Source organism: Paramacrobiotus metropolitanus, unplaced genomic scaffold (assembly GCF_019649055.1).
Source record: "Paramacrobiotus metropolitanus isolate TYO unplaced genomic scaffold, Prichtersi_v1.0 Parri_scaffold0000090, whole genome shotgun sequence".
NCBI classification, from domain to species: domain Eukaryota; kingdom Metazoa; phylum Tardigrada; class Eutardigrada; order Parachela; family Macrobiotidae; genus Paramacrobiotus; species Paramacrobiotus metropolitanus.
In genome coordinates, this window is record NW_026570310.1 from 269,303 (window position 1) to 283,688 (window position 14,386).

The 14,386-nt window shown below is 39.9% G+C and overlaps 1 long non-coding RNA gene across 1 annotated transcript; it reads left to right on the top strand.

The window, feature by feature from the left end:
* The first annotated feature begins 12,058 nt into the window (after positions 1 to 12,058).
* Positions 12,059 to 14,078, top strand: LOC129596451 (uncharacterized). Its single transcript, XR_008691430.1, has 4 exons — positions 12,059 to 12,196; positions 12,491 to 12,590; positions 12,762 to 12,846; positions 13,975 to 14,078. It is a non-coding gene; the product is annotated as an uncharacterized LOC129596451 (long non-coding RNA).
* The last annotated feature ends 308 nt before the right edge of the window (positions 14,079 to 14,386 follow it).

Below are 14,386 nucleotides of genomic sequence, written 5' to 3' on the forward strand. Positions count from 1 at the left end.
CCCTGTGCAATTTTCAAAAAAAAACTCCTCTACAGTTTTCATCGGAAAATTTTTTGAATACACCATTGGATTCGTCATTGAAATTCTAAACAAAACGGTTGAGGCCGATTTTGAAATTCACATTTCCCCTAGACCATACTACGGGCGGTCCCCGGTTGACAACCTGACTGGGAATTCCCCGTGCACTTTCAAAAATATACTTTTCCTACAGTTTTTTATCGCATATTTTTCTGAAAACATTCCTGAATTCGCCGTAAATTCTGAACAAAACGGTTGAAATTCAAAATTTGTTTCTCTAAGCACGTCCACAGGCGGTCGCCTATCATACAACCCAAGTTTTGGGGCTTGACCCCTCAGAAATAGAGAAACCATTTGCGCTGAAATAATTTATCACTGAAAAGGCTCGAATCTTTGACTGCCCTTCAGGAATGCCCCAGAACTGGGCTGTGCATTGGCCGCCCGTACAATTCTGAAATGCAATTTCAAAAAATTGCCTCAACCGTTTTGTTAGAATTTCGACAATCAATGGTATTCAAAAATTTTCCGATGAAAACTGTAGAGGTTTTGAAAATTGCAAGGTCTCGTACGCCTGAATGTTGTCATAATATTATGTACCACGGGAAATATTACTTTTTAAGAAAATAATTTTGAGACAAGTCATTACTTGCACACTAAAAACATACACTAAAATGTCGGTAGGAATCATCATACAGTGTTACTGGGTTTAAAATTAACATACTAATCATTTTGCACGTTGCTTCGTGCGCCATTTCTTTGTTTATTTGCCAGATTAAGCAAAATGCTAAGGGCTTGCCTACGCCTACATACAGCTGCAATATGGGAGCCATCCTTGATGCTATCTTTGTTTTTGCAGAAAATGTCTATATGTCGCTCGCTTGCTTGCCCTTAGGGCTGCTGAGACCTATACTAGTTATAGATGAGATTTGAGTTTTCTGTGACACGGAGACCTCGAACCCGGGTTCCTGGGTCCGCCACTGAGTTTTTGCTGCTAACCTACACAACTCGACACGCTGAGTCGAATGGCATTGAGGAACCCAAGAACCCGGGTTCGAGGTCGCTGGGTCCCCGAGGTCGCCACCAGGATTTGGCACTTTTATGGTACAGTTTGATGTGGCGAGTCTAACCGAGTACCTGGTTCGAGGTCTCAGGTTCCCCGAGGTCGCCACCAAGTTTTCGCTCTTTTTTGGTGTAGTTTAATTTGGCGAGTCTAACCAGAAGTATCCGGGTTTTGTTTTTAAAAAGAGTTTTGGTGTATGGAAAGGATACTCTAGGGTTTTATTATGCTGCTTTACAAAAAAAGTAATACTTTTAAAACATTTTGAAATAATTTTTGACCTGCTTTGTGTAACTCATTTGAATTATTTCAAGCAGTGCTTAAGAAATATTTTAAAAGATTTATCGAGTATTTTTTACAAAGGGCTTGATGTTGTTGTTCTAATTAGTTTTAAAAACAACCAAAATCTTAAAAAATTTGAAAATAAATGAATGTTTCTAAATCTTCCTAATTACTCGTCATTATTTCAAAATACTTCTCAAAGTATTTCTTTCTATATTTCTCAATATTTCTAAGAGTTCCTTTAAATATATATTTCTGAATATAACTAAAATTTTTTTTAAAAACTTGGAAAATTTTAAAGATCCGCTAAATTATTTTAAATATTTCAAAATTTATTGCTAAAGCTTTCCAATGTTCCTATTTATTTCTAAATATTATTAGATATATTTTAAAAAATCCGAATATTTCAAAAAATATTATACATTTAAAATAGGTTAAATAAATTTAACTAATTATTATATTATGAAAATCAGTTGAATCTTTCCTTGTCTTCCTTATTTTTGAATTTTTCAAAATATCTTTCAAATATTTTAAAAATATTCGTGAATACTTCTAAATATAGTAAATATTTAAAAAAAGCAGATCATTAAAATTAATTATGAAATGATGAAAAGAAAATAGATTTTACAATTTTTTAAATGTTCTTGTGTTTCTAGAAATATTTCCAAATAATTTTTTATGTACTTCATAAATATTTTGAAAATATTTAATATCTAAAAAATTAAATAGATTGAATTAATTATAAGATAAGAAGAACAAATTAAATATTTGAAAGTCTACTCGAAATTTCTCTGTTGTTTCAAAACACTTCTAAAATATCTTATAAAAATAAATCCTAAAATATACAAGTACTTCTAGAATATTTTCTAAAGCATTTCAATTATATTTCCAAAGATTTCTGATATTTTGATATATATTTTCAATTGTTTCTAGAAATATGTCTGAAAATATTTCTCTGTACGTATTTGCAAGTATTTCCACTTCTAAGTATAACAAATATTATTAAAATATAATACATATACTTAAACATATTTATTAGTGTTTATAAATGTACATATTTAAAAGTATTTATAAATACTTCTGATTATAATTCTGAATATTTTTAATTTTTTAGAATATTTTTTTATCTTTTTCTGAATATTTTTAACTATATTTAAAAGTTTTTAGAGATTTTTAAAAAACTTTTAAATAGTTTTAAATATGTCTACACAGATTTTCAAACATTTTTAAATATTCCAAATTGTTCCTAATATTTCTACACATTTCTAAGTATTTCTATTTATTTTTAATTATTTCTCAATATATTTTCAAATATTTTGGAATATCATGAAATAACATTGATTTTTTCAAGATACGTCACAATCAGAAATTTTTTTGTTGACTCGCTTGGCAGCACCATTTCGTACACTGAATTTAATACATACTATTAAATCGGATGCATCTCGCCATTCGAAAAAATGCCAAGTTGACTAGACAGTACAGATACAGCAGTGCTTCCCAGTTGCATAATTTATATCCTTGCGGAAGTTGAGGCTTTTTTTCCTCAGCTGGCATCGCAACAGTGACGTCGTGGTAGTAGTTACGATTGTTTGATGAAACGCCTAATTATGACATTTGCGTCATTCTATATTATGTACAACAATTTTACAAATCTTTTCCCACCTTTCAGCATTCTCCACTTTGGGGGTGGCATCAGGATTCTTAGTCATCCGTGATATCCTGCTGATTGTTTTATCGAGAAAAGTTGAAAATTAAAAACGAAGAAAACAATAAATAAATATGTTTATCGATAGAACTTAGTTTTCGAATAAAACAAAGAATTTAATGCTGACGGTATACCCCTATTATATCGGTGCAGTAATAAAATTTTGCACAAAGTAAAAGGGTTGCAGTCGTATTAAATTTTGCCGCACTATTATTATGTACCACAGGAAATTGTTACTCTTTAAGAAAATAATTTTGTGGTCCTTACTTGCACCAACACTACAAAATACATTTAAGTGCCGTTAGGAATAATTATACAATGGTAATGCTCAGTGTTTTGGACACTGTTCCGTCTAATGTTTAAACTGAAAATGTTTTGTCGTTTAGATCATGTGAACGCAAGGTGTTGCCGATTGTCAAACATTCTACAATGTCATCCCATATCAAACAGTGTTACTAGGTTTAGAAATTAATAAACCTTTATTTCTGCACGTTGCTTCTGCACAAAACTTTTGTTTTGTTTTCGATTTAAGCAAAAAATATACTAGGTGTTTGAACTCCTACTCCCCTGCACACAGCTGCAATATGGGATCGATCTTTCATACTATTTGTGTAATAACTTCAACAAATGTCTACAGGTCGCTCGCTTGCTTGCCCTTAGGGCTGCTGAGACCTATACTAGTAATTCATCAGGCCAGTCGTCTCGCGAGCCTCTTTTACGAATCGTCTCGCGAGCTTCTCGCAGTCCCAGGGCAGGCAGTGATTCAAAGGTTTTTCAGTGAATGTCACATTTCACCATGAGGAAGTTAGGATAGTGGCTTGTGCTCCTTGTACCCCCCTTGTACTAACATCCATGCAAGACGATCCATGGCCTATTTCCCTTATTGGCTATGCATCGTTCTTTATCGCGCCGATGGGCCATTTTGTAATCACGCTAGGCGTGATTATGTTTAATCGCTTTAAGGCCAGTCTCGTGCATCGTGTCATTTTCTTGCTTTTTGCCAGTTTTCTGGCAGGGATTCGCGCTGGTTTCTGATTACTAACATCACTGCGGGCATTGATTTCCTATTCGGAGCGGATTATCAATATTTGTTTGATCTAAACAACAGCAAAAGTTATTTCATACGAACAGTTTTGGCTGGAGTGGTTGTGCCGAGAATACAAGTAACTGCAACCACCAAATAATTAGCTTGCTGAAGATGTTTCACAGTTTTGTACTCCTGACGCTCTATTAACTGCATTTCCGAAGCAAAACTGAAAGACCACTACTAATTGATGATGATGGAGACGCTGACGATGTTGATTACCATGACGACGATGATAGCGGCCAAAACGAATGACTCAATGAATAAATTACCTGTTCTAGAACGACATTTGTTACAGTGACGAAGGTGCACACACACACACACACACACACACACACACAAACACACACAAACACGCTGTTTCCTTCCTGACCCCGGGCTTCTACTAAACCCCGATCTTTTTCTTTCTATCGCTCTCGCTCGTCTTCTCTCGTCGTTATGTGACACGGGCGCGAGCAGGACTTTTGCCGACTGATACAGCTTTTTTGCTTCCGCTTTCTGAAGCTGTTTCCGGCTGTCGCAGAGCTCCTTCCATTACCTCTTGTCAGCCTTATGAAGTTGTAAAGCGTGGGCAACGTCAATGGCTAGCGCTCGGCCGAAGCAAAGAATGTCGTTGTTTTCACATTAACGATTCCTCCGCCCGAGGCGCTTTCAAAAGGTTACGAAAATGACGGTCTTGTTTACTGCATTCTGAGGTGATGGTAATGCTGGTAGTGATGGTTATACATGTGCCTCTCCCTGTCGGGTGGCGGGGTACTCGAAGCAGGTTAATATAAACCGGTAAACTTCCTTTGTTCGTAAGTGTATTTGCAATCAAGTAGAAAAAGATCTTGGCGTTCATTTGATCTTGGAGTGAAAGTTTGAGCTGGATGGGATAAAAATTGTGAGCTGATTTCAATGACATACTAAATAAATCTTTTTTGTTCGGTACAAAATCACGAAGTTTTTTGAAAATATCTTCCAAAGCGGACAAAAATACCCGCCGGACCGTCCTTACACGATGTAGGGGCAGTTCTGCAATTTGTATTTGAAAATTAACCGCCCAGACGCCATACTTCTTACTATGACGTGATGTTGTTAGGGCTTCGAGATGATAAAATTCAGATGGATTCTGCGTAACTATATTCACTGGCGATGATGATGATAATGGTGAGTGAGGTTGTGTTGTTGCTGTTGCTGCAGTTTTTGGTCTTCTATCGTTATTCGTCGTCGTTGTCGACGTCAATTCTTTTGTTCGCCACATAAACAATTTTTAAGAAAAAATGTGGCTCGTTTGCGATTTAACTGTAAAACATCATAAATTTTCCTGCGGCAATCTGCTGTTGCTTGTTTGCCTTCGTGGTTTTTTTTGCTAAGGCATGGCTGAGTGACTTTGGAGGGGGTGGTGATGGTGTTTGCATCACGACCGACACAGATTGCGAAAAGAAATGTGCTGGTAGCTTAATCATGCCACAGTAACGGTATTTGCCCTCAACGCCGATGCAATTTACTCTGGCACTTGCCGGCAGAAGTACGACTAGCATAATAATCCTGCAATATTGCACAAATGTGCAGCAAGCAGCTGGTCTGCGGCACTGCATTCGCCCGCCTTTTATTCCAAGAGTTTTTTATCTTAGCACTGCTTCTTTGCTAGAAGAAATCTTTTCATTGTTAACTTGGGCTTCGTGATATGGATCTCGCTTCTACAGTAATGTATCCATGGCAAACCCAGATAGTTGTAATTGTAAAGCTTGTGCTTTCATAGTGTAGCCTAGAAGATTTTCAATGTACCACCGCATGTGGTACATGGAGCTGCTGTCAGAAATGTTGCGACCCCCCAGAGTGACAACTACCTGCTCAGATAATCTATCCAGAATATTACTAGGAAAGTGCACTCGCTTTCGGCGGGCACTGTATGACCGAAGCGTAGGAGTAAATTTATAAATATTTTTTATCTACTTGGTATCAAAAATTTGTAGAATGAATGTTACGATTTTAAAGTATATACTATGTACCGTGTCTGTAGAGTACAACCATGAGACCGGTGAGGTCTTCCAGGCAGATCAATATTCCACTGTTCTCGGAGTATGGCAAAAGTTTTGAGTTGGATATTTTTGCCGGACATATTAAAAAACATTGTGCAAAACTAAAGCCTACTTGGAGGACATGTACTCGTATTTACGGTCTCAGTTACGATGAACGTCCTTCTGGGGCGGCGGATGCATGGTCTAACCGGCTATAGACGTGTTTCTGGACAATATTTAATGCAAATTCCAAATTTCTTTCTTTTCTTCAATTTTCAATTTTCTTGTTTGTTTTGCTCGATCGCCATTCAAAAAAATGGCGGTTACTTTTCCGGCGAAATACCAAAATATTTTCCAGATGAAGTGGCTGTAAGATGCGATTTTAGGATTAATTGCACGTTAAACTGCTGCGGCCCTTCATGAAATTGCACTACCTACGGTCAGATCAGGATGCAGCTTGGGCATGCCGGCAGAGCGCTGGTCAAACCAAGCAGCTATGAGCATATGACTATTTCCGGACTTCCAGACTTTGTGTCCCAGTTTCGTGGAGCGGTTACATTATTCAGAAGCTAATGATTTTAGCAGCAAATAGTGCAAAGGCAGGAGGGTACCGTCGTATGGGTTACCGAAAAAACACTTTACGGTAGCCACAAGCCTCGAGTACAAATGGACACTGCGCCTTTTGCCCTTTTAAGTAGGGTGGCGGTGACCGATGGACAAACACAATGCAAACTGCAAAGTATGTGTTGTGCTAAGATAGGAATACAGAAATTAATGCTTACCTTGAATTATCAAAGAGATAAATATGTCATTCTTCTAAACGCCAGTAGGCAGCACAGAATTTTTATACGGCTACCGCACCTCTGGACACCTTATATAGAGAGATGGTGACCAGCAGACACCGCATTTTACACGCGGCAATAGCATATACGACCAGCCAGCATTTCTGTTTTTTGATAGTATTGGGCCCGTGCATGTGTCCGTTTCACAGTATGTGGTGACCGTAAAAAATTTATGCATTAGATGGCGGTGGGTGACCGTGTATGTATGCAGTTTAATAGTAGGAATACCGCGCATATGTTCATCAGATGGCGGTGACCGACAGACACCACCGTTTGCACTCGCCTTGAGTATATACGGCCAGCGCGCATACGTGCATTTGACAGCGCAAAGACCGCGCATATGTGCATTGGATGGCGGTGACCGACAGACACCACCGTTTGCACTCGCCTTGAGTATATACGGCCAGCGCGCATACGTGCATTTGACAGTAAATACGCCGCGCACACGTGCAATAGATGGCGGTGACCGACAGACACCTCATTTTTCATGAATGCTGAACATAGAGGACCTTCGCTACGCTTCGGTCGATTAACGGTTGTGAAGCAGGCATCATCCGTGGGCATGTCCCCTTTAGAGTCAGTTACATACAGATCACAAGAAAATCGAACATCTGCCAAACTAATAAGTTCAGTTTGACACGGAGCAATGGTTAAAAACATATTCGTTACACGTGTTTGACGAGGCTTGTGTTGGCCCGATATCATAATCACGGGTATTCCACCTTTCGGTAAGAGTCGCAAGAAGATAAAACAAACGGCTCTCTAGGACCACAGAAGGTTCGGAGCCGCTTTCAATAAGAGCCATTATAGTGAGTCTTCAAGTGAGCCAAAAGCCAGTTGTCGGTTTGTAATGACTTATTTGCATCGTTTTCGGCCCTTAATACCCGATCCTCGCTGTTGTTTCAGTTTGTTACTAACATGTTCTACAGCTTTATGGGCCATATTTTTTATATGCGGTTGGGCTTTTGCTATTAAATTGCTTATATAGGGCGCGGCTTCGCTGAAAATACTTTTAGCAAACCGATAACTTTCCCCCAAAACCCAGCACCGGTCATGGGGGCACCGTGGTATACGGGCATCTCAAACCCATGTTGCCGGCTAAAGGCTTGTAAATAACGATTTTCGTCGAACTTCTGCTCTAGAAGTACCATTTTTCAGCGTTTCTTGGGTCGAAAATGTAACTTTATTATTGCGGTACCAGGATGAAACGATACATTTGTCCTTAAATCATCTGCGAGTTTTAATACGATGGTCTGAAAGGTGTGCTTGGCAAGTGGCACATAATGCGAATTTTCGTAAATTAATGTAGTGTTGGTGTAGGAACTCGCGGCGGTTGCGATTGTCCGTAGCAACGGTACTATTGCATCGCCGACGAACCCGTGCTCAATAATGTCGCATTAAACATGCGCAACACGACTCTGTTTGCCCGGCCGTAACTGGTACGTCTGACCACCGGCACCGGCATAAAAGCGCTCTTGCAATAGACCCCGCGCCCTCGTATTCTCTGATCCCTGAAACGTTAGCTCGGCATCGGGATTTACGACCAGCTGTGTGGAGCAACCAGTCACGTCAATATGTCCAAAGATGGTGTCTTTGACCCGCAGCAGAAAGTTTATTTTCCAAATTAGTTGATAGTGGTCATTGCATGACTCTTTGTCTAAATACCGACTTTGCCTCGGTGTGGTCTTGGTTTCAACCAGCACTGCCAAACCCTCAGTTAACCTGAGACGCATCGGTGGTAAAATAATGTCGGAAAAACCGACTTCGATCAAGATCAATACCTTTGGCTAGCAAATTTGTGAATTACCCACAACGATTTGCGGGATAAATGTTGTGAGATGCGAAAGACGGTATTGTCATATAAAAACTCATTTTAGATCTTCTTTGTTTTCCCAAGAGTCGTAAGCGGGGCCGTAACCGTACCAACTTATCAGGTACTGCTGTTTTCCCTTGCACATTCTCTCCTTAATATACGTGATATACGATGAAACGGTCGCTCGGTCGTAATAAATTTTGACAGTTCGAAGGCATAAAAATCCCCATCAATTTTTGCACCTCCTAGGTTCTCTAAAGCGTTAATGTAATAATTCTCTGGTCTTTTAACTTGTACGATTTAAAGAATTTCTTCAGTGTAGCTGATTTCGTATCCGTTTTCGAACGTCTGCTCGCATTTCGCTATACGCACGGGATCCCCAACCTGAGAGCTAGGATTTTTTCCTGTGGCTCATCTATCCTATCCTGACGTATAATGCGCGCTTCATTCACATCCACTTGACTGGGGGAAACCCTGTACTAGAGTGAACGGAATTATTATACGATTTTCAAATCTCCGGTAAAATATTGAGGTACTTGAAAGTATTATTTTCTGTCATGTACACTTAAAGACGTTCCTTAATTGTTCGGTTAAATCGCTCTAACATGGCACATTTAACATCGTCGTTTTTGTTGTAAAAAACCTGATATCGTGATCAGTAAAAAAATCGTGATCAGCCGTTATTTCACCGGCGCTGTTATCGGCGATAAACAGCGGTTGAATCGCACATAATTCTCGGATTCTACAATGAATTTTTGCTCAATATTGGTTATCCAATATTGAAAATTGATTCTCATGTAGCACGTTGCGAAAATAACAAGGTGGTGAACATGGTTGTACCTGATGTGCATTTTTCCCTCAGGGATATTCCACTCAATCTGCAGCATTTGATTGTACCAGATCGATTGTTGTTGGGATCGCACATCGCCATTCTCGCCACGATGAATGTCAAAAAAGAGCTGTACTGTATCCAACAGCTCGGCTTCCTGATATAACTGACGGATGGCTGTTTGCTCTTCTGGTTTAACGTCACTGGCATAATGCACCTACAGGATATTGACCATATAATTTTGTAAAATTGGATTACCGAAATAAACCCGGATGTTACTCACACTGACAACAACTCCCGCATCTTTGTGCATTATGTGTAATACTGTAAAACCGACCACTTTGCGATTATCCTCGACGGAAGTAGGTACCGGATAGTCGATACGACAGAACCGCTTTTTACAATTGTCCATTCCACGCGTTTCCATTTACCAGCTAACTTCTTCTGCTCTTCTTCTTCCGCTTCCTCATCACTTTCATCCGTAGTGGGTGGTCGCGGTGCGGTCGGTGGTCGCGGTGCGGTCGACTAAATATAACCGTCGAACTCGGCGTCAAGACTTACATGGTTTTTCGGTGGTTCATCATCATATACCCCGGGTACGCTTGATCACTGTGCGCGTCAAAGAAGGCGTCTTCGCGCTATAAATCCCCAGCACGAATTTATATATCGAGAAGCATATAACGAAGATCATTCAGTAATTGATCACTTAGTAATCGACTTGGCCAGTGAAATCGAGCTTCTCCTTTATCATTGGCAGCGTTTCCGTTCGCTAGTAATTACATGTCAATCCCGTGGTTTTTCTACGCTTCTGTGCTGTGGTTATCAGCTTTCTCTTCGACATAGAGATTCAGCAAACACGAATAGCATCGAAACGGGATCGTTCCCCATCATCCATCGCTTGCTCCGTTCTGTAACCCTTATTGTATGACCCGTATTATAATGGTGATCAGAAAACATATGAATTATGACCAGCTGTACAATCTTATTTCCTGTGCCGTAGTAAACAGAGCCGTTCATACTGCGTAAAGACTATGAATAGTACACCAAAACCAACAACTTGTTTTCAGTTTTGATACAGTTATTCCAATTATGAAAGCTATCCGTTGTTTGTTTCTAACACACGAAAGAGTACCCTTGCAGAATTTGGACATAGTAAAATTTGTACTGGGCTTTGTTGGTAATCAGGTAGCCGATGTGGAGCGTGGCGAAGGATGGATGCTGCTAAACGAACTGGTCAACTGTAAATTCGTTGTCCAAATACACTTTTGAAAATCGCATTAATCTTTTCTGTAGCGTGGCTATATCGGTCTCGTATGCCTTTCACGGCCTTTTCTTCCAATGGATACGCGACCAGTTGCTCTAGCAGGGCCTGCAGGTCGCTTAGCGTCGACTGCTGCTGCGCAAACTTCTGAAGGTTCTTTATGGCATTCTGCTTCTCCCGTCCTGCAGCAGTTTGTTCTACTGCCACCGCCAAATAAATCAGTTCCTTTTTATGCGCCTCAAAATACTTATGATTTGGCTCGGAAGGAATCGACCGAAAGCAAGATTTTCCTTTCTGCTTTGCCGCATACTGTTGCTGTCGTACATTGTCCAACTCTTCTTTTGCCTGTTGCGGCGATATGAAATGGTTCACCATTGTCGTACACAGTTAGCAAAGATTAATAAGAAGAGGTTCATGATGGCCAGGAGGAATTGCCCGAAGAAATCGTAGCCCTGGAACTGGCGGAGCAAGACATTCAGTTGATGCGGGAGTGTGCCCGCCGCGGAAACCGTAAGTATGTAGCTTTTTTTATTTTATTATATATCTATAAGTTGTAGTGCCATTGCGCGCCTTTTTTTACGCGATGACCGACGAAATGCACGAACAGGCTGCCGAATCGGCAGAATTTCTTATTCACTTTAACAAATAATGTTCTTTTCGTTAGCTAGATTGCTTTCCTTGTGATTTTGCATTTTTTTTAATTTTTTAGCACATTTAGCTAACGTTTTAAAGGCTTAGCTTATTAACCGACTATTCGTGATTAAGCTTGTCTCCCTTTATTGATATAGATCCGTCAAATTATTCAAAACATATACATGGACAGTAGTTACAGCTAGGGGTGGTAGGTACAGGGGCGGGGGGGGAAGTTAGGGGACCGGAAGTCAGGACTAGGGGGGCAACGGAAGTTATGGCGGGCGACGACGGCGCGGGGGGCGACGGACGTTGGGGCAGTGGAGGAGAAACAACATTATGGCGGACGCGGGGCTGCGGCGGACGCGGGGGGCAATGACGAACGCGGGGTATAGCGATGGAAGCTTGCCACGGCGTGGAGAGTGTTCGTGCGCGTCTGTGAGTTCCGCGGATGCGCTGTATCAGGTAAGTACATATTCTGCTAAGCAACTTACTCATTGTGAATCTGCATAAAGCCAGTAATATGTGTGCAGTTTGTGCAATTTTGTTTAGCAGCAATCGTGGAGTGTTTTACTTGATCATCGTTGGCGTGATTTTGGGTGTTAATGGTATCTACGGTGGCGGTTCGCTGGTGTAGTCATGGACCTTGCATTTTTCCAGAATTTCTTGCAAGTAAGCCTTGCTGACAGAAAGAAATTCACTTTTACTGCTAATATTTTTTCCCATATTTTCTGAGTATTTTTTGCGCATTTATGACATTATGCTGAATTGAATTTATTGCGATTTACTGTTGCCAAATTCTTTAATTATGTGTTTTTAAGTAACGAAAATTATTTCTTTATTCATCCAGTTTCACGTATTTATTTGCGAGTACGCTCGAGCTGGAATCACTTTTTCATTTGAATTGTTGATGCTGTTTTAAGGACGCACTGATATCTACCAACTAATGGTTTTTCCACATCGTAGATGGGTCCTTGGACGATATGACTAAGAATCTGAGTGCAGGTACAGTTTTTGCGTGATCGATTTCAAAACAACACTGGGAAATTGCCTTTTCATCATCCAGGTTAGTGCACGGAGTTATCCATTTCTGTCTGTAATTTTGTGTACATCTGTTTCTTGTATAAAGACCAGGAGTGCAGTTTTATTCTTAATGGATGACATCTGCTGTGCAGCGTCGAACTTGAAACCCACGCATGTCTATACCTATTACGTTATTATGTGTATTTTGTTACAGGATTTTTTCGGATAAAGTAAAACAAGAAATCGAAGATTGTGCAGCTGATTTTGTAGACGATCACGAATGGACTCAGTAGTGTTAGGTAAGGAATTTTTATAAACAATTTGATTGAGTTTCGATAAATTTATCGTCTTTAATTTATCTAAATAATTTCTACGATTTTTTTTAATTTTTTATTAACTACCGAAATTATTTTCTGATGATTTTGAGGTTTTAATAAGTTTATATTGTCAGTTTTAGCAGTCTAATCCGAGTTCTTAATTGTTATTAATGGTTGAATTTTTGGCCTTGTGAAGGGATATTAGAAAGTATTTTTATTGACTCAGTTGACTGTACAGATATCAATATTTACCCAGTTTTGTATGGTGCAAAATAAGTCAGCCAAACTGTAGTGTACGTGCTGGAGTGTCGTTATACGATACAATTTTTTGTTTTGAATACCTTCGCAGAAATCAGCCTTTGAAATATCAACAGAACGCATGTAATCCGGTCGATTTTAGATCGTGACATACGGTGTTTTGTGTAATTCGCACCTTTCGGTAGCCTGTGTCAGCTAGCTCAGCTTTTTTATTAGTGGTACGATTATAATTTTTATTCTTGTAACATACAGCTGTAAAGACGTGGTGATCGTATCCGCTTGCAGTAGCTCTGTCAGTTATAGTGCTGGATAACTTAATTTTTTACTGTATCCGCTAGACGAACTTGCACCACAGAGTCTGGTGTACGGAAAAATGCAGGCCCAATATACGAACTTTGCTCCGTGCAAAAATGTTTTTGATTTAAAATGTTTTCACTCTGATACCACCACCATTTTACATGTTTTGCTGTTCATTGCTAGTTTTTTAATTCTTTGCAACGTTAGATTAATATACTAAGAGAACAATGGCAGAGCTCTAATGTTTTTATGTTTGTAAATCTGGTTTGTTGTGGTTTTTGGGGTGCCCCTGTCAGGGGCAGGCAGGCACCGAGTACAGTACTAATACTGAATGGCAAAGTGTGCTCCGCCCGGTGGTAGGAAGGCTCGTGCTCAATCCCCGGCCAGTGGCAGGCAGCGGCCGGATCTAGAAGTGGTGCAAGTTCGTCTAGCGGCTACAGTAGTTATAATTTTCTTAATATTTACTGCATTTTGATATAAAAGGATTTCTTCATTCTTTATTATAACAGAATTTACAGATCGTTTATTGAGTAATTACGTGTTGTTGTGACGTAGAAATGTCCACACCGGAAGTCCAGAGCGGACGTGACAAGCTGCAGAGAGCGCCGCGGGACGCCAATGCTGCTGCCAAGGCTGGTTATTGCATCTTCCACACGTTTGAGTGGCAACATTGGCCGGTGTGTTAGTGCATTTAACCCATAAAAATCGACGCAGAACCGCCGTTTTTCGATTTTGCCTTTTTTGGCGCCAAAACCACTGGAAAAGACCGGGGAGAATTTGATTACCTGACATTTTGATCAAAAGCAATGTCAAGTAACCTGGTGTTGTTAAAATGCCTGCCTAGTGGCGCAGGACGTAGTGCAAATGCCGGACGAAGGGTCATAGAGAAGTGTGAAGTATGTGTGAAGTAGTACGTGTGAAGATTTGGATTCATTTTTAGCTTGAGTAATTAATCGTCGATATTTTC